At 31.6% G+C, this 20,862-nt stretch overlaps 1 protein-coding gene and 1 long non-coding RNA gene across 3 annotated transcripts in view; one reads left to right on the plus strand and one right to left on the minus strand.

The window, feature by feature from the left end:
- The window catches only part of LOC149491447 (frequenin-2), a 183,477-nt gene that overhangs the window by 132,737 nt on the left and 29,878 nt on the right, over positions 1-20,862 (plus strand). The window lies entirely within an intron of this gene.
- LOC149491449 (uncharacterized) lies at positions 4,545-6,168 on the minus strand. Its single transcript, XR_016316149.1, has 3 exons — positions 5,997-6,168; positions 5,330-5,409; positions 4,545-4,702 (listed from the first exon to the last, which is right to left on the minus strand). It is a non-coding gene; the product is annotated as an uncharacterized LOC149491449 (long non-coding RNA).

A 20,862-nucleotide genomic window follows, 5' to 3' on the forward strand; every position in this document is an offset into this window, starting at 1 on the left:
TCTTTTGTATAAGCTTGTATGCACCAAACACCCAGATTGCATTAATTATTCAAGCAATTATAGTACACCTAACGTCGTCTCCACATTTTCAGTCATAGAACCTTATCATAACTAGCGCTATTCAACCGAATGTATATGGGAAACACGCTATACCTACATTTTAAGTGGAATATCTCTAACAAGTTATCTTTATACAGAAAATTGTTCTAGCAATACGCATCGTGTTTGTCTTGTGTAAGACCAAATGATCTACATTCGAACAAACAAGACTAAGGAAGCAATAATCTACATATACCTCTAGCATCATCTATATTCCACGCGTCAATTCACCATTCGGCAAGTAGGCTCTATTATATAAGCTATTACATTGCGGTCATCGTACATTTAGATACAACTCTTGCCCACTATTACCGCGGATTAGAAATGTTATCTTTTATAACTCTATCCTGTTATTTATTATGCATTCAAATGATACACGTCGAAGAGAAACATAAACGTTAATACGCATTGCATCATGTTACTCCACTCTATTGCTATTACTAAAAATATTGAATTGTCTACAATCATTACGTTTATCGAAATGTACTAATGTGCCAACGGAGTCTGCTTTCGTAGGTTGACCCCATTTCGTTTCCTTTTTATTCGAAAATCAATCATTATTCTTTCCATGGCTTTGATTTACATCGTATTGCAAATTTCCTGTTGCGGTGGCTACTTACATTTGGGTGAATGCGTAACATATAATGTTAGTCAACACATAGGTATATGATATACGTGGGAAATTAATTTTACTTCGGCCTGTCCTTTGTAATTGCATTTATTGCTGTGCTTGAGGATTTGTAGGATTATACTAAACATATTATGTATAGTATCATTATTGTGGAACAATGTTGATCAGCTTTCAATGTGATTATTGGCTTCCTTATTTTAGTTTGTCTAAGCTATTTCTCATTTCAACCAACATTATGCTTTATAAAATATTATTTAATTATTACAATACGTTCTGCATTATCTCCAAACGGCTAAGAACTATTAGCGACGAAACTTTTATTCGCTAGTAACGTCTCTAATATTTTCTTCAGTATAAATCAAAATTGATAATGGTAAAAAAATTTACAGTGTTTGAGTATATTCCTTATTGTTTTAAATTACGTCTTCAGTTACTTATTGGATTTAAACCACGGTCACGTTCTGTATCTAACATACTAACCAACTAGAGCACTATTACATAAGCTATAAATGTACTCGTAAATTACCAAAAACAACCATAACTAAAAATCTTCAATAGAAGTATGAATCATCTAACTAAACCTGAGGCAATAGTCGATTGAGTAAACGCCATTATAAATCAAATTTCCTTTATATTTAGATAATTATAATAACCCTGAGGCCGACACTAAACGAAAATTACATCATTCGACACTAAAGATGATGGATCTTGGCCTATTTTTGGCTTTTATGTGGAACTACCGTCATTCATTTTAAAAAAGTTATCTACCAGTCTAGACTAATTGAAAGAAGTAATTTAAAGTGGTTAGATTCTGAATTTCTTTGTAGAAATTGTACCTATAAATATACCTAGTTATTGTAGTGATGCGATTTGATAATATTTGCAAGCAGAAAGTTATTAACTACTGAAAAATGTGGTACGGTTTTATCTCTATATTTAAGTAGGTCAGCCCGGGCGAATCAAGGCGAGTGACTAGTTTTTATATAAACACGGGGTGACGGGCCACTCATAAATATAATGGGAAATGGATGGAAATTATAAGGAGTTTATCCCGGCTAAATATTATTGATCTACCCTTAAGTGCTAAGTTACCAATTTATATTGCTCTATTATATTAGGGTTACCACTTGCGAGAAATACTTATATAATATTATATAGGTACTTATGATAATTATAATAATCGTTATTCTAAATTAACAACAATTTCATTTTGCGCATTTTTTATTAATATATTCAATTTCATATAATTTGATTTAATTTCCAAATGAGTCTAGTTAATACTTAAATACATTATTAAAATACCTTACTGAATATTTTTAAAGTGAAACTTTTATTACATCGTCTCAAACTTTTTGGTCTGTGTAGCGCATGTCGCGTGTATCGCGGCCGTCACGCGATATGCGCTACACAAAGCAGTGTTCGGAACCGTTCGAACAGTTTCACTTTTACCGTGGTTTCATAAAACCACACAACATTTTTTTGCACGCCTCATAAGCGAAGCGTTGAGGTGGGTACTACTGTCACTTCGCGCAAAACATCTGATTTTTCAAACTTAAAATGTCTTTATGTATCATACATTGCACTTGTAAGATAATACATACACACACATATTAAGAAAAAACACTATTTTTAACGTTCATGATATTTTTGATGTCATTTTTGTTATTTAAACTAGTTAAAAAACAGTTTAAAAAAGTTCTGTCTTGGACGTCCGTGTGTCTGTATGTGCGGATCCTTTTTCTTGTTAACACGATAGCGACCGAAATACTTTACTAATCGAGTCTTTTTTTTTCTCTTACGCTTGAGTATGCTCAGGAATAGAACCCTTTCATTTTTCAGGGTCTGATTCGATGTGGTTTAATTGTTATTAAATAAACAAAAATAATAATTAATAAATATTTATTAAAAAAAATTATGAGGCGTGCACTTTTGGATTTTCCAAATTATTTAATATGTACTTCATTTCGATAAAAAAAAACATTTGCGGACAGTTTCGTTCAGTTCGTTTTCGCATAGGATATAATTAATTGACTGACTGATGCTTAGATTTTTCGTATCCATACTAATATTATAAATGCGAAAGTAACTCTGTCTGTCTGTCTGTTACTCAATCACGCCTAAACTACTGAACCAATTTTCATGAAATTTGGTAGGGAGATATTTTGATACCCGAGAAAGGACATAGGCTACTTTTTATCCCGGGAAAATGACGCAATCCCGGAAATCCCACGGGAACGGGAACTATGCGGGGTTTTCTTTGACTACGCGGGTGAAGCCGCGAGCGGAAACCTAGTTACTTATATATAGATAGTTACGTTGAAATTTGAATTTGAATAGTTACGTAATAGGAAAATATTTCTATTTTTGTATAAAAACAGAGAATAAAACTGTTTAAGACCAAAAATTATATAAATAGTCACTATAGCAGCCATACAACGATTTTTTCAAATATTATCCCAATCGTTTGCCTAGCTATTTCATGAAATGATTGGATTTAATGCAGGCAGTTAATTAAACGGAGACAACCTATTTGGCTACGACTTATAACTTATAACCATTACAGGCGGTGGCTCTCATAAATATATTTTTCTGTAGCTGTTTATTCCAGCTAATCTCTGGAACGGCTGGACGTTACTCTGTCTGGTAGATAGCTGATGTAATAAGGAATAAATTCGGTTACTTTTATAATTCCTCGCGGACGAAGACTATACCTAAGCGAAGCTCCTCACTACGGACTACCTTACTGAAATTCCCCACTATAATAAAAAAGGTATCACATGGAAAACATAGAAAGTGACATACCGATCTACTCTTTACTCTATAAGTCTACTACTTAATAAGACTTATATTTTCAAGGCAAAATGTTCACGACGCGACGGTGTTACAGAAGGTATTATGCATGTACTGTGGACATTGTCCCTTGTCGCGTAAGTAGGTATGTATTTACATTAAGCGTATATCTATGGTATATTGAGTGTCTATGTTCTGTACATATGTTTTATTTATCACTGGGTATATAGTATACAACAAAGTCGATGTCGCTTCGCTGTCTGTTCCTTCTTTGAGGGATTTTTTTTGAGGAAGGTTTTAGTTAGTTATTTGTTAGTTTTCTACAAAGAGTGTGAAGTCGAGTGCGGATAGCTAGTTTGTTTTATAATGAGTGTAACCATGAGTGTTTTGTCTTTTCGGGTTGGAAAATTGAGCTTTTTTCAGGTAGGAATTAGTATAATAATTAGGAGTGCGAATCTTATTAAAAAAAAGGATTTTTATGCGTATTTATGTAAATAAGACATAATATGAAATACATGAGAACTATTAAAATAAGGAAATGACAAATAGTCACTTATAATACCACAAGAGCTTCAAAATTATCGGGTATTTTCCGATAGGTTCGTTGCAAACAAATGAAGGAGTCAAGTTTTTAGTCAAGGTTAAACTCGCGCTTCGCGCTCGTGATTTTTCCTGAAAAACTTGACGACTTTATTTGTTTGCAGGGAACCTTGAGGGAAATGCCAGATAATTTTGAAGCTCGTGTGGTATTCGGGAGATTATTTTTCCGTCCCAAATGTCGGCCAATAATTTCACAATTGAATTGAACCTGTCAGTTTGACGTCAACGACCAGAGAAAATTTTCAAAAAATTATCAGTATAATACCATGTAGGTTGTACCACGTGACGTCCAATGGTGCAATTCTATTGGTCGATATTTGGGTCGGAAAAATAATCAAATTAAATTTCTAAAATTTCATAAAGCGATACGCTAAGGCGATACGTGAAAAACAAAAACAATAAGTAGTAGGTAATATTTATTTAATCATCAACTCAAAGATATAATAATCAACTTATAGATAACTTATTTCGAAATAATCATATTAAACTCTTTAAATAATCATTATCAATTTTAACTTAAATTATTAAGAAGTGTATCAAAAATGGAGGAACTAGCTGGACAGCAGAACTGCAAACAGCAATCTGAAAAAAAAATAGTTGTTTTAGTGAAAAGAATGTTTGAGTTGGATCGACCACAAAAACCGTCTGATTACTAGGCTACTATAAATCACTAAAGCATCACATACACAATTAATAAATAAATTCATATCTACACTAATATTATAAATCTGAAGAGTTAAATCTCAGGAACACACAGGCTGATTGTCCATTTATCGAAGAAGGCTATAGCCTATAGGCTATACCTATAGTTATATACCTTCAGGCTAGTAGGTACATATAGAAGTGGAGCAATATGTAAAATGTAATAAGTAAATTTAATTATAAAAAGAGTAAATACATAAACATTTAAGTATCTATTTCTTAACTTTGATGTTTATTTACGCCACAGTCATGTAAATTCTAAGGACATTAAAAACATACAGACGATAGTTACTAAATATTTAATGAAGATATTCCGTAAATGAAAAGTTGAGTTAGGTTGAGCATAATGAATATTTAAAATAAAATTAGTCATCGTATACATCCTACTTTATATAATGCTATGCTATCTGCATGCCAAATTTCAGTCCGATCTTGATAAATTTGATAATATTTACAGCACGCGGGCGAAGCTGTGGGCGGAAAGCTATATAATATGAAAAGACTTACATAAAACTTCTTCCTTCTGAAGTGGATTCATTCCGTTTTCTTGTCTTTCATAACTATTGACTGATCTAATTTACGGCAATCTATAAGAAAAAAATATGTTAGTATGATCCACAGGTAGGTATGATCTATTTAAAAATAAAACCAGCTAATATGATATATTTAAGGAGATAAATATTTAAAACCTGTTATGATTGGTTGCGGAAAAATATTTGGGAAAGGACAAATACTACATTTTTTAAAGATTTCCTTCTCCTATAAAATCAGCAAATATATAAAGTAACAGGCAGAACCTATTGTTAAATATATTATGTAGATTTATTTGCGTATAATTATTATTACGTTCATTCAGAATGTTATTACAGCTAGTAGCTTGCAGTCAAGCGATTAGCTGTAATTAGCGCACAATAATAATTACAGGAATTTAATGTTTTTGGATATATATAATGTTTTTTTTTTAATAAAATAAAGTTTATTTGGCTCAAAATACACAGATAAGATTATAAGTTTAAACAATCAAATGATGCCAGGTTAAAACTCTTTTATTTAAGAAGGTGATTCGTCTCTTGCGCGCTAGCTCATAGATATTGAAGAATGTGCTTTACAATTTGCATGCATGATGCAATACTTACATATTATTATATTATGCAATGTTTAATGTTGAACTTACCTTCTAACAATTGATCCACTTCTTTCTCGTAAACTCTGGCCACCCCACTCATTAAAATTGAGGAGGTGTTTACTGATACTTGTCTTAAAGATAAAATTTTTGACCTGAAAAATCAAAATTTAGTTAAAAATAACGTAAAATTTTATTCGAGCAAAGTGGTTGCTGAATGGGGTGAAATTCTTTGATTAAAATCATGTGCAGGTTTAACATTAAATTAAAAGTTAAAACTATTGGTAAAAAATTTATAAATGCTTTTTTTTACAATTTTCTTCAAATATCTATACTATATCTCCCACCACTCGCGGCGCTGGCGGCGGTACCACGTGACGGGCTTAAAACTAGCACCATCTAGCGACTTCACGGGGAAAAAGGCGATGTACTCTCTCATAATGGACAACGGACGTCAAACGGAACACATAATATCATCTATCCATCCATCCATACTTACAAACTTTCTCGGTTATATTAGTATGATGATAAAACAATGTATTTAACTTACGTGACTCTTTCATAGTCGACATTTTGATCTTTATCAATGAATATTTGATAGCGGCCCGCCACCCAAACTTTTTTTAAATCATTATCGATTGGCATTGCTATTAAAATATATTGTAATTATAATGATTATAAAAGATGTTGTAATTATAATAAATTTTAATTTTGAATTCAACGCAAAACGTTCTTGTTTTTCACTACACTTCGTCTGATTGGAATTTGGAACAAAAATTACAGATTAAAAATAAAATCTGTTTGAACCAGCACATTTTTTTTTTTCTCAAACGTTCTTGTAGGTTTTTAATTTCAAATTAAATATGTAATAATAAGACAAAATACTTAATTTTTTTATTTTATAAATATCTGGAATAAATATATTTTATAAACTTAAATGAATCCATTTTACAAAATTATTTTTTTTATTCCGAAAATAATTTTCTGAATTCGGAATATTTTGAAAATGGAATTTTACACACAAATGTATTTTTATTTCGTACTTACCTACTTCGTAAGTATTACCCAATAGTATTACTGTTGTATTACCCTATATACAGTACTAGCTTACCGCCCGTGGCTTCGCCCGCTTTGTCTAAAAACTAATAAATTATGTATATACTAAAACCTTCCTCTTGAATCACTCTATCTATTAAAAAACCGCATCAAATCGGTTGCGTAGTTTTAAAGATTTAAGCATACAAAGGGACATAGGGACATAGGGACAAAGAAAGCGACTTTGTTTTATACTATGTAGTGATTACTAGTAACACATAAACTTATAATTTTCTTCTAGATGCTTATACAAACTAGCATCTTGTTTTGGTAGGTAACAGGTGTGTAGCTCCCGCTCTTACGCCGTATCAATAATTATAGGTACGAAGCCCTCTAACATGTGTATATTATAGAAACTACGTTTACAATTATTATTATAACGCGCTTCGCGGTTTCACCCGCGTGGCTCCGCTCCTGTTGATCATACGTATTGGTGATAGTATAGCCTATACTCTATATAATAGCCGTCCTCGATAAATGGGCTATCTCACACCGAAAGAATTTTTCAAATCGGACAAGTATTTCCTGAGATTAGCTATCTTTATAATATTAGTATAGATGTTAGTAACAATAATTTTACTTGATAGAACGTATTTTTGGTATTTCAAGAATGATATATTATAACACACCTATGCACAAAATATATATTTAACACTTAATACTAACAAAAATCAGGTAATATTTTAATTTTTAAGAAGGTATGTGTGTGTAATGTGTATCTCATTTTCGGCTTAAACTTATGTCTAACTAGCTCATCGCCCGCGGCTTCGCCCACTCTGTCTCAAACCGAATAAATTATATACTAAAACCTTCCTATTGAATCACTCTACCTATTAAAAAAAACTGCGTCAAAATCCGTTGCGTAGTTTTAAAGATTTAAGAATAGGTACAAAGGGACATAGGGACAGAGAAAGCGACTTTGTTTTATACCATGTAGTGATTATTGTGGCCCTAAATTATTTCAGTCTCTCAATTCCGTCTTATCCATTCTAAGGTTAGATCTTAGGCAAAGTTTAATCATACCACTTGATAAAGTTGTTCCTCTACAGCTATACATATATCATCACTACTTCTACTGTATTGTCCATATCTTCATGTCTTTTTAATCGCCTCATACTTCAAAACGTCATGTTTTGACTAAGGTCGTATTCAGAAAGAAAGCTGGAAACTTATAAGCGCTTACCGGTGCTTGACAGTGCTTCCACCAAGTTTCCAGCTTTCTTCTGCATACGCCCTTACTTTCACGTCACAGCAGAAGAATCGATTTAAGAATGTAACCATAACGATAATGGTCAACGAATGGTCGGTGAATGACGTCAGCAACTTTTTATCCAGACACCACACAAACTGAGCAGCTGAAGCTCAATGTTAATATACAATATATTATTCCTTAAGTAGTAAATACCACACTGAAGCACAACCAATTAGTGATCGCAAATAAAGATTATTATATTCATTATCTCCTTATAATATGTGACATTGCCGAGAACCCACAACGTCTTCGTCTTGTTCCACTCATTTAATATTATAACCTAAATATTGTTCAACACACATTCTATCAAAGGGAAAGCTTAACATGGGCTTAACATTAATCAAACACGTGATTCATATAATTAACCGCTAAAATGTCGTTTACCCTTACAATGTTATTACTTGTCTGTTACCATACAAGTAAATAAGCTTATGTCACGCTATGAGCGAATAAACAATTTTGCCAAAATTTGCTTAATCCACGCTCTTCCATTAGCATTTATATGCAAATATAAACATTTTGAACGGCGAAAGAATTGTAAAATTGATGAAATAGGATTTGATATCGCTGCTGCGTTAAATAGTGTAATTTACCTAAATTAGTCATGCCATTCACCACTGAATAAATACTAAAAATTTTACATCATAAACATCATTAATTTTAAATAAAATATTAAGGCATGATATTATGACCTCTTGTTTATAATTGATTGTTAGCTAGTACAAAATTCAACAATAGATTTTAGGAGAGTAATTTATGCAGAAACTTTTGCACCGCGACGTTACATTAATTTTCCTTTAAATTAAATTAATATAAGTATATTATAAAAATACACGTTGTATATGCCTACTAATAACAAAATAAAATAAATAAAACATCCTTCACAATATATACGTTCTTAACTTCCTACACCTCTCAACACAATTAAGTATCCAGTAAACACAGATTAACCAAACACATAAAGTATGTTAAACCATTGTTTCCCTAACCTTGCATTCAATACACAGAGATAACCCACAATTTGTTGCTCCTATACAACACCCTTCATAAACAGGATAAACGATAATTATATAATAGTAAAAGCTTCACATTTCTTCCAACAATAGCATTTGACGCGTGCTTCTTTTGCACGCCTCATAAGCGAAGCGTTGAGGTGGGTACTACTGTCACTTCGCGCAAAACATCTGATTTTTCAAACTTAAAATGTCTTTATGTATCATACATTGCACTTGTAAGATAATACATACACACACATATTAAGAAAAAACACTATTTTTAACATTCATGATATTTTTGATGTCATTTTTGTTATTTAAACTAGTTAAAAAACAGTTTAAAAAAGTTCTGTCTTGGACGTCCGTGTGTCTGTATGTGCGGAGGATTTTCTTGTTAACACGATAGCGACCGAAATACTTTACTAATCGAGTCTTTTTTTTTCTCTTACGCTTGAGTATGCTCAGGAATAGAAGAACCCTTTCATTTTTCAGGGTCTGATTCGATGTGGTTTAATTGTTATTAAATAAACAAAAATAATAATTAATAAATAATTATTAAAAAAAAATTATGAGGCGTGCACTTTTGGATTTTCCAAATTATTTAGATATTTTAATCTGTGCTTAATCGATAGTCTGTAGTCTATTGTGAAAGCAAACACCTGACATTTTTCTAAATTTTTCTAAAATAATTTATCACAATTATATTGAGATACTGATTACAATACATATAAAGCGTACTAAAATGCGTTTATGAGGACTCTTCATGTTTTCTAAAGATAGCAGACAAATAAATAAAGATACTGCAGTAATCATTAATATTTAAGTACATATAAAGTAAGCCTCGAACAGCGTCCTCAAATTAACGTTGATTATGTAGACAAAAAATTTTCGATAAGAGAAATGTCAAACTTAAAATAATGCTAATAAATCTAAATAAATACAAAATTACACATAACAAGTTTTTTAAACGTAGATAAAATAATACAGCAACGGTTTTGAAAGTGTAGAGTATGGTTATGATGTGGTATTACGATTTCACAATTTGAACATAATTAACAGTAAAAAAGATGACCCTGGCCACAATAAGTGTCGTTTTACATTACATAAAGAATGCTGATACAATAGGTATACAAATAATCGAATTAACCGCATTTGGAAGCAAACCAACGCTCTCGACCATGATTTTATTTCATATTGCGAAAGAACAAACGATACCTATATCTAATTAAGAATCTTCTCTATAACATTGACTAAAATATATATATTTTTAAACAATCGAAGCTAATAAAACAAATTCCAATTTGAGGGGTGTTGGCGCCCTTTGAATTTGTCTTGAGCGTCCAAGGTGGAATATTCTAATTTATAAGAAAAACGATCGGCTGATTGCTGATCGAGCCTATTAAATTACGGAGCCAATAAATAACATTCCTTTATAACATTCGTTGGAGAATGCGATAGTAATTGCCGTTTCGTAACATCTTCAAATAGGTACAAGTTCATGCATCCATGTTTCTCTTGACCGTGAATGCGTTGATTTTATCTAAATTATTATAAGGGGCATTGTGAAAGAAATTACAAATTTAATTATAAATCATCTGAAATAACAATTTTGAAATAAATTCCAGATTTTTGGGCTTTATACATAGTTACAAATGTATTTAAAAATAAAATAAAAAGGATACTGACACCTAAGTAAAATCCTACGTATTTACATAAAAATATTAAAACCCCTTTTTACGAAAATTGAATTCGCAAGAGAGATGCGGCCAAGATTTCAATGAAAACGCTTTATTAAATTCTATTACATGCCTTTAGAAGATAGTTTCGCTATTTACAACAGTCGCTTAGGTATTTGAAAATGCAATAGCACTTCTACTTTACAGTTTTACGTTCGAAAGATCGTTTTGTATGTGGTTCTAAGTTAAATACGGTAAAAAGCAAATAAATAAATAAATAAATAAATCAACGCATAAAATAATTGATAATATCTTGTAGAAATATTCTGATATTCAATTATAATTATAAAAATTACTAAAATATTCTCACAGAAGTGTTAACATTTTAGAACCTTGTATCAATTGAAGATACATTTACATATTACGTTTAATAAAAACCTCCTTGTAATAATTTCGTGTAAAAATGTTTCTGCAATTACAATTACATGAGAGTTGAACCTTGACCCGACATTCCCTGAGATATTACAGAAGATTTGTTAATTGTCCCGGAATTCTCAAATAATACACTATCAAGTTCACAAAATTTTGAAAAGAAAAATCTTCGGTAGGTCTCATATACTTATTGAAAACGACTTTTCATACAAAAACACTCAGTTTGTAAATTTACACTACTAGATATATTAGTTGATATTTTAGTAAAGAAATCCAATGTCCAATAATCCAATTAGTATCGAAGCGATTTGCAAGCTATCTACGTACGGATCCAAATTGGCCTTGACTCATATCCTTTCTGTAACCTACAGAGATAATTACTTAGTAAATCCTAAGTGTCTTGACTTTATCTACTCAATGCTACAATCATGTAACAAGTGACGTTCGAAGAGCGAACAATTTCGCAAACATATAGATTACCTTTCACTTAAACCTAAATGCTCATCTGAGTTTACGATCGCGGTATATAATTATGTATTACCAACTGCGTCTGCGTTTACCTGAATTCAATTGTATTACGATTTACTAATGTAATAAATAATCACATTTTCTATACCCTACTACTTTTTCGATCCTCTTCTAGTGTCTACTAAAGACACGTGAACTAATGTATGTATTAAGATTTTCGTATTCGAGTCAAGACGCTTTTTACATTGTCTTTAAATTATACTAACTATTTATTAAGTTTTTTACAATAACTACATTTAATTTAATAATAAATAGAATAAACTCTGGAACAGTGTTTAACTTCATAGCAATGATTCCCTTTTACGAAACTATACTCCCGCGTAATGATTTCCTTATAAGATTTGTGAGCGTTTTTTTTTATGTGTAATTTTTAAACATTTCTTAATATGTTCTTAGATTCGTTTGCATCAGATCATTACATCAGCACAATAAAGTTATTGTACCGCACTGAAGGTTGAGTTAGAATCTAGATTTCTGATCATTTGCGATACGTCTACCTCTCTAATGTGTCTGAAAGTAGATTATTAACTTTTAAAACTCTCCTGGGCATCGTCTATTACGTGAAGTTTGGTTACCATTCTGTTAATGTTTCTTGTACTGTGTCGTATTTTATTTTATTATTATTTTATTTTTATCATCATGTTGATACAATTTATATTATTATCTTAATAAATTATTGTGAAAAGCAAATTAAATAGTATCTATCTAGGTATATACAAATTTTAACACTTGGACACAGAGTACTTAATAGTAGCTAACGCTAGTAACTTGGATAAGATTTTCAATATAACGCTATTAATTCTTACATTGATTTATTTTATCCGTTCACAGTAAGTCAATAGTTTCGTCTATCAAAAGTTTCGGCACGCTCGCTCGCCGTATCTTAAACTAACTAGAAATGTTTTGCGTCTATTATTTTTCTTTCCGATGCAATGTCAATAGTTTTGAAATAACTCGATAAATTATTGATGTAGGTATTTTAAGAAATTCACATTGAACGAAGGTCTATAAACAAAAATAGCTTGACATTGACAGTATATTATCAATTGCCAGCTGGACTTCTATAGCAAATAATATATAGTTAAATAGTAAAGGATAAATAACCAATCAGAAAAGGTATATATTTCATTTTTTTATATATCTTATATCTTATAATTTAATGTATAGGTAAGTGCAATATCATTATAGACTCATAATTTATATGTAAAAATAATAAAATTCCGCATCATAAAACAATTTGCTTCAAACAATTTCGAAACATTATAGTAGTAGTGTTCTTGTAATAATTATAAGTGTCCTTTACCTGCCATATTTTCATGAGTATTGATTATAGATTTTTCATCCTTAGCTTCACAAAAATTTACGAGATAATACATTGTGTGCTTAATGATGATTGATGTTAATCATAAAACCCGCCGCCAATCAAACAGAGTGTTGTAATGAACGTTTTTACGGGCCAATTTATTGGGCTACGGGAGCTATAGTTAATATAAAGACTTATATATCTTATAATGTCATGTTGTGAGTTGTTGGTTATGATTGTCATTTTCATCATCATCTTCATATTATGTTCCCACTGCTGGGACACGGGCTTCCCTTAAGGGGTGATTATCAATTTGAAAAGTGTTAACTAAACATTAATTTCTATATGATTTATCTGATGGCTCGTAATCTTTTCCCTCTTAATATTGTATTAATATGAAATTCAATAATGTACCTAGTCCACATATCACCAGGGGATACACAGGACTTCACTCTTTACATCGGACAATTCTCCACTTCAGAAAATGGCTTATTCTTTTTAACAGAATCTGGACCATACAAATTGTGAGTCATGGATGATATTAAATGCCTGAAAATCATAGGTATAATGAGAATTATACCTAAAAAAGAATGGTTGCTTTATGTGGCGCCAACTTGAGAAAGTTGGCGCAACATAAAGCAACCATCCTTTTTCTATTTATACCACAACCCCTTCGAATCCCCTTCGTTAACGATGGATTTGAGATATTATATTATTCCGGGAAAAGCACACAATATATACTTTCAATATACCCAAAAACCATGGCACTTTTTAGCTTATAAACCACATATTCATTGCGGAAAAAATACAATAATTTCTTAATCGATATCATTTGTGTTGCGTGAAATATCAAAGCAATCGATACGATTGGTTCTACACCTATTGCATAAACTTAATAGCTATATCATTAAACATACTCTAACTATTCTTACAAAGACTTGATTTTCCTTATTTATTCAAATAATTGCATCCGATTGAGTTGTGTTCAAATTGGATAATAATACTCATCTATTATTCTGCAAATTGTCCAGGCGGCCAATAAAATCAATTCTTTGTGATCGAAACGGAGGCTTTTCTGAACGAATTAGCGCAATTATGTAAAGCATTATGGAATTATTATGCCGGTCATTTTCGGTTTAAAGAACTTTATTTATCTCATAAACAAGAACAATAGGTACAATCACAGATCACAGAAACTAAAGGGAGATATACGGGGGCGGGGCCGGTGTCGCAGCAATATGTCCAAAAAAAGAACAAACTGTAGTGGTGCTGTATACGTACGTCACTTACAATCTAGTGTGCGAACGAATAGTCGCTCTCATATTTTTGTGTGTTGACACGCACACAACGCGAAGTATTGTTTTGATTTTGTTTACTGCAGTTGTGTGCGTAAATTTTTTATGAGACATGGTTTCGTACTCAGCGCAAGCGATTGGCATCTCTCTAGATCTCTATGGGTACAATAATATGATCTTTTACACAATAACAATTATGCAGTTAGTATAACACATTAATCAGCTATCGAAATTAGTTATTTTGAGTTCTATACTTGTGTGTAATGGATCACTTAAAATAATCATTAGGGTTTAAAAATTTATTTTAATTCAACTGTGACGATATTTTTTTAATTAATAAAAACTTCGTTTATATCCTTACAAGAATTGTTACTAAATAAACCAGTTACACTACTGTGTTAAAGTAAACTGTGATTTCCCAACAAATGTTACAACAACATGTTACAGTGAAAATATAAAAGAGCAGTAACCGCCATCTTTGAACTGTAAAAGTATTTTATTTACCGCAAAAATCCAATTTCTTCAAACTAAAAGGACGTCCGAAAATGCAATACAGTTGGAGATTTTAAAACGTATTTTGCCACGAATTATTATATACTTGAAGGTAACAATAAATTGTTGTGTCCACCTGTGTCGTGTGAGAGAAGAAAGCTTTGGCAGCGTCTTTTGATATTATCCTGGAACTTTTTGAACTCTGCGAAAATTCTCACTATTTCAAGATACGTATGTTTCTTATATTTATGTCTGAAATCTAAGAGACCATCTCTTTGTTCTAGCTTAATGTGAAAAATCAAATTTAGTTTTATAGTGCATTCGGTTATTACTTTAAGAACGATATAACTTCTACAGAACTTTATTATCACCTATGATGTCTACTGTATAATATAATATATTATTATTCTGTAATATTATACTATCCACCAGTTAGTTCCAAGCACACCCTGAAAACAAAAGTATGCAAATACTATAAATTATTATGTTAAACCTCTATTATAATAAGCTCATAAATAAACAATACGCAGTTTTAAATAGCAGTTCGCGTTTTCACAATTAATATTTATTCCCATTTCAATTGTACGCGTGGGTTTACCACACGTTGCCATCCGACTTATAATTATAAAATTTATACTAATATTATAAAGCTGAAGAGTTTGTTTGTTTATTTGAACGCGCTAATCTCAGGAACTACTGGTCCGATTTGAAAAATTATTTCCGTGTTAGATAGCCCATTTATCGAGTAAGGCTGTAGCCTATATATTATCATTACGCTAAGACCAACAGGAGCAGAGTCACGCGGGTGAAACCGCGAAGACAATAAATATACGGTCTATCAATTTTAAAACTACAACAAAAAATTGTCCTATAATGTTGCTCTTGATATTTATCATACCAAAATACGACAAGTAGTTCTTGAGATTAGAGCGTTCAAACAAACTCTTCAGATTTATAATATTAAGTATAGATAATCTTAATCGGAATATCCACGAATATTACATATATGTAACAAACCTTGATAAAGTTGGGTGTAATGGTATTACTTCGGGGATCATTTAGTGAGCAAATATTTTTTGCCCTTGGAAGAGAATCGGCTAATAGACCGGGATCAAAATATCATAGATTGTTTATTACATTGTATTAAATCATAAATAGAATTTAGCAAAGAAGTAATAAATATGTAACTTGTTTTGTCTTTTAACAATTTAATTCTCTAATTATGGAATAATGTTTAATTTGGACAATGATAATTTCTGGTCGCTTTAAACATTACGAAGTGACTCTATGTATTATTAAACTTAAATATAACCAATTATCATTAAAAATAACAAAAAACGCTTAGCCAAAGTTAAGTTCCATTGTCATGTTCTCCACTATAAAATATACTATGTTAAAAAACTAAAAACGATATCATATCTTTTTCCCTGATCGATTTTCGATAAAAACATGTTTTCATGCAACGCTACTTTTTTCAACTTTTTTATCCATCTCTACTTAACTTCAAATCCCGGATATATATTTTGCTACAATTCACACTAAAACAAGCAGTTGACTCATATAAAAATGTTAATAAATCTCTTAACACACTTATCTAAGACTGAAAGGAGCTATTCCCTGATACAGAATATCCAAACCTGGATTACAGGCTCAAGGTGGAGAGAGCATTGTTTTCCTACGAAGGGTTGTACACAAGTAATCTTGATATATAACTTTACTTGTTAACAAGACAAAGGAAACTTATTTATCTCGAAGATAAGGGAATCCTATTGGTTCTGTTATGTATAGAACTGTTTATAAGAAAAATACGTAAGTTCTACACAATTACGGGATATTGTTTATCGTCTGAAATGAAACGACGTTTGAAGTAGGTATAGGGACATGTCCTTAGGACAATTTTTGATCAAAACAACTTTATTTAATCCTAGTACTTACCGTAATAAATCTGGTTACAAACTATTATGGTTATCTATTTATTTTATTACTCTCTAACTCGAAAACCGCTGGCCCTTGTTCAGTACAGTACAATTTTTTACATGAGTAGATAGATTATACGTTTTTACTTGGGCACCACGCAAGCGAAACCACAAGCTCAATTGAGTCACAGAATAGAGTATTATGAAGCATGATATGTCCCCAGGAGAGATAAACAAAAGGAAAGTATATATAGTGCACCGAACTTTCCTTGTTTTGGCCCTATATCTTATAATAAATTTTCTAAGGGAAAGGGATACATAAGAAAGCTTACCATCAACTCCGACGACAAAATATTTTCCTTATAACCAATACAATGTTAGATATACCTAGATATATTGTTGTACATCTTTTAGACAATTGCATAAAAAATACTTTCGTTATTCAAATTCAAATTCAATTGAGAGAGATATTAGCAACAGCTAAGCTCATGATCAGTTTTGGCAATTTTTTTTTATATTATATTGATAATAATTTATGTGTATATAAACAGGATATTTATCTCACAAAATTCACACGGTGAAGTATGTAAAGGCATTGAACAACTTTTTATTCAAAGGCATGAACGTGAATAGTGAAGTTCAGCGTAAATTGCGAACTTTTGTTAGCATTTCACTGCTTGTAGCGGTCACGAGGAAGTCTCTGAGAGTTTACACAGAGATATTTATTCCACACCGTTACAGCTTTTATTAAAAACAACATGCGCTGCTAATTCACGTGTCGCTGTTCTCTATATTTTTCTCTTTCTTCGTTATTTTGCCTGTTTTATATTGCATATGCTTAGGAAGGATTTCATAAAATTGCTTGAGCACAGAGTGTTAATATTTCTGTTTTAAAACTTTAGATTAGAAACGATCGGTTTGTGTTAACTAGACACTAGTAAATAGGTATCGTCGCTTTCGCATTCCAAATATTAATAGGATGTTAAAACGAAATTAGACGCGCTCAAGCTATATTAAGCATAAGCTTGTTTTAGTGAAAGTATTCTGTTAACATCAGTAATCCTCGCTAAGCGTGCTTTAATGTTTTAAAACTAGATTAGCGTTAAACGTTTCGTGAACGCCAACGTAATAGATGTTTACTGCAAGTTTAAAATCAATATAAGACGCTTTTAGATAATAGAAACTCTTAAGACTGAAACCACTTAAAGCCAGGATTCAAAGTTCAAAATTAAATAGAACTTTAAGTGTTAGTTCGGTACGAAACTCTAGCAGTTGTTTTTAATTAGCAATTTATTAAATATTAACCCGTTTTCCAGAAATTAATAGATATTATAATCCTTAAATACTTGGTAAACCAGTGAATGAAGAGCTGCGAATTGTATCGTAGTCAAGGACAATGGAGGTCATGATAATTAATGTCCGTTATTAATTCAATTGCTTTTACCCTGTTTGAATTAAAGCCAATCTAAGTAAATAGTGAGATCTTAATTGAGTAGTTCTGATATAATAATTTAGACATTGACATTTATTATTTATTTATTTATTGAAATTATTCTTACAAATTATTACAATAACTTAAGTCTAAGTCCCACAAAACTGCACATGCAGTTTGTCTTATCTAGAGTTTGATTAGTACAGATTGAAATTCTTACAATGAAATGTATGGGTATGTAAATAGCTAATCTGAAACTTAATTTTAAACGAAATAAATAATATAATATTGCAACGTGATTATTGAAGCATTGTATAATTAGAAACTGTTTTGCTCGCGAGGTTTTAAATTAAGTTATCTCCAATTAAGCGTTAAACTGTTTCAGGAGATTTTATTTTAAATTCTGGAATATTATATTTCAGCTCAAATATACGAGATAATGTATTTTATAATGCTATAAGTACTTATACTGATTACACTTATAGAACATACACTAGAATTTTTACTAATGATTTGTATAGCAATATTAAGAGTATATTTTCAAACCAGCTAACCAAACGCTATGTTACATTATAAATGATTTTGAAAAGCAAACGTGTTAGTAATAATCCCATCACGATCGTGATATCATTATTTAGATGATGCGTGATCTGTACGAGTGTCGAGTTCCCCAAAAATTAGGAATACTACTACTCGGGTCGTCCACGCAGCATTTCACAGGCCTCGGGGTAACTGTTCTGGGCGATGGCCTCGGGAGGTGTCCTGCTGCAGTGCGAGCGTCTTGTATAACTATATAAAAGAGCAGTTATTAATGCTTGCTCATCCGATTTAAGAGGCTTCAGCGCCATCTGTGATAGCTTTAAGTAAATTATTTTTATATCCCCCGTGATATACTCATCATCAGCCCATTATGTTTCCAATGCTGGGACACGTAGTACGTGCAAAATGCGTTCTTAGAGCATCTAGTAACTACAAACTAACAACTTTATACGTTCATCGGTTTTCGTGAAGTGAGTCTTTCGCTTTTATTTAGATTTTATATCTAGATTAACATTCCAAAATAATGCTTTACGTAACGAAAGCGAATGTAGTAGAGCGATTACGAATAATCTTTAATCCTAGACTGTCGTCACATAAATTGGCAATAATTTTTACAAATCTTCTGAATAATAATATGGAATGAGCCAAACGGTAGCGTTTTTGTATGCACAGTCCATTAAAACGAGATTTAAATCACTTTAAATACTTTCACATCGATCCGGTTGTGACGTAATCAAATTGGATAACAATTAATGTTCTCGGCGCCAATTAAGGCTATATTAAGGTTTAAACTGGTGTCTGTCCTACTATTTAAATATACAATTCTTGTATTAAAGAATACGTTCATAACTGAGATTCCGAAATAGCCGCAAATGAAACAGCTGTAAATACTTTATTACTGAATTCATCACAAGGCATAAATACTATTATTATACTACATATTTGTCAAATTCCAACAAGTCGCTTAAGTATAGATATATAGGTGAATAACATCATACAATATAAAGGTAATGTGAGATTGTACCTAAGGGTTCAATACCCACATCTAGAGAACACGAATGCATTTACCAATTACCCATAGACAAAGGTATGACTTGAGGCATTGAATTACAAAGCGATGGTATGTAGATGACGTCTCGGCAATGAGTTTATGCGCCCCTTGAGAACAAAGACTTCCTTGATCCTTGATCCTAGAAGCCTAAGAACAACATGTAATAAATTAAACATATAAAGGAACAAACAGATCCCTACATTCATTTCCTAGAGATTTTTGAGAAGATTGCGTGTTCTACGAGGCTATCTATCTACCTAAAAAAACTAAAAATAGTTTTTATATATTTTATGCATTAAAACATTGATGCGATTTATCGTAATTATATTATACTAGCTTTCCACCCGCGGCTTCGCCCGCGCAGTCAAAGAAAAACCCGCATAGTTCCCGTTCCCGTGGGATTTCCGGGATAAAACCTATCCTATGTCCCGGGGTAAAAAGTAGCCTATGTCCTTTCTCGGGTATCAAAATATCTCTATACCAAATTTCATGCAAATTGGTTCACTAGTTAAGGCGTGATTGAGTAACAGACAGACAAACAGAGTTACTTTCGCATTTATAATATTAGTATGGATTGTGCTAATTTTAATATATTACTCATTAAGAAAATACATTAAAAGTAACGGTAAAAGCACACCCCGTATACTCCATACAAAATTATCGTTTTGACAGTTACACTGCACTGTAGAGACTGCAAATGTGTGTGTTAACGCTTTATGGTTGGCACATTTGTGGCTAGCGTAAAAAAAATTCGCGTTTTTCTAATGAAATACATCCGTAAACAGCACAATATCTAACCATTTTCTACGAAAAACGATAATCACAAATCTTCGTTGCGTATCGTCCTTGTAGAAAAATGCGGACCATTTTTAGCCTGATCGTGCGGGGTGAGGTAAGTGTTTAATTTTGG

The sequence above is a fragment of the Colias philodice genome, chromosome 1 (genome assembly GCF_061535455.1).
Source record: "Colias philodice isolate Cphi_HAF_F1 chromosome 1, ilColPhil1 Martin Lab GWU primary, whole genome shotgun sequence".
Taxonomy (NCBI): Eukaryota; Metazoa; Arthropoda; class Insecta; order Lepidoptera; family Pieridae; genus Colias; species Colias philodice.